A 1,433-nucleotide genomic window follows, 5' to 3' on the forward strand; every position below is an offset into this window, starting at 1 on the left:
GAAGTCTAGAACAGAGAGCCAAAGGCGGGAAATTCTCTGGGTCCCGAAGTGAAGGTGGCATCTTATCATAGAGGGCCATGGTAATCTTCATGGATCGGGCAGTTTCAAATCCAAAACAAAAAGTATTTTTATTTGTGCCTTCTGAGTTGAAACCGAAAAAAGGAATTGCTGCTGCGCACTCATTTGTCAAGCAAAGTATATCCCCCTCGAGGAGTTTGCAGCATCGGCCCAATCAGGCTTCGGGCATCCGTCTGGCCGCGTCTGGGCCTGCGCCGTGGGGACATTTGGCATCGGAAAACTATTAACCGTTGGTTGGGCCGATTGCCGAGACCAGACGAGACATCATTTGTGTTTTTAACTTAATCGCTGTTGAAGCAAAATACGCCCGCGTGGCTTAGTGGTAAAGCGTATCACTAGTAATGATAAGATCCTCAGTTCGATTCTGAGTGTGGGCAGATTCAAGTATTTTCAATTAATTTTTTCAAATTATTTTCCCTTCTTACATACATTCTTACTTAATTCCCCCCCTTTTCTTTTCTTTTTTTCTTTTCCAGTTTTCAGTGGTGTATAGCATTAATTTTTCAAATTGATTCTTCTCTCGCGGAAATATCTGATCACGGTTGGATCGTCAAGGAATGCTGTCGGTCACTTCCTCTCTCTCCAACCCCACATCAGTCCTCACTACGGAGTAGCCCAAGCGGCTTCTTCCTTGGAACGACTTGCTCTCACAATGTTCCAGGCCCTGACCTGGGCGACCAAATCCGCTTTTGCAGTCAGGGCCAGACCATAGGCCATGCCCATGTACCTGTATCTGTGAGCATGGATTTGATAGGCGGCCAGTGCTGCAAGGCGTTTCATGATTGAATAAGTGGCTGAAAATCGTTTCTCGCTTCGCTCTACGGAGTATTATTCCAAGGTTCTCATCCTTACATTCTCAGGTTCACAAGGACTGGAGCTTAAGTCTTGAGTTGAGGGGAAAAAAACTTTTCACCCCTCTTGCGTCCTTGAAAGGTTTCGAGGAGGCCTCTTCCCCGGCTCCATTCTGGCTTTCGCCATTGGTGCGGGTTTAAACCCATGGAATTTGTCGCTGTCATCCATTTATTTCTTCTTCTTCTTTTTTTTTTTTAACCCCATGTCCCAAATTTCCAATTTACCCCGGATTTCCAATGTTTGCTGCTGACGTCCAACAAGCTCGCGCCCGCCCTTCCCGCGTTCGGATTTTAAAGAAAGCCAAGATAAAGAACAGGATTCTTTGTGCTACTAGTAGTCGCTAATCGCGTTAATATTGTGGATCTGGACTCGTTGAGAACTTTGGGATTAGATGTTAACTTCCCCACTGTGGACTGGTCTTCGCATGTACCACACAAGAAATCAAGCGGGGTGCGAATAAACATGGTCTGGCTAAAGAAAGTTAAGTCTTAACGTCTAGGGTT

General features: G+C 45.7%; 1 non-coding gene across 1 annotated transcript; it reads left to right on the forward strand.

Moving 5' to 3' along the window:
• Positions 1-383: 383 nt before the first annotated feature.
• HCAG_09384 lies at positions 384-455 on the forward strand. The gene has a single exon. It is a non-coding gene; the product is annotated as a tRNA-Thr (tRNA).
• Positions 456-1,433: the final 978 nt, after the last annotated feature.

This window comes from Histoplasma capsulatum, genomic scaffold, assembly GCF_000149585.1.
Source record: "Histoplasma capsulatum NAm1 scaffold_1 genomic scaffold, whole genome shotgun sequence".
NCBI classification, from domain to species: Eukaryota; Fungi; Ascomycota; class Eurotiomycetes; order Onygenales; family Ajellomycetaceae; genus Histoplasma; species Histoplasma mississippiense.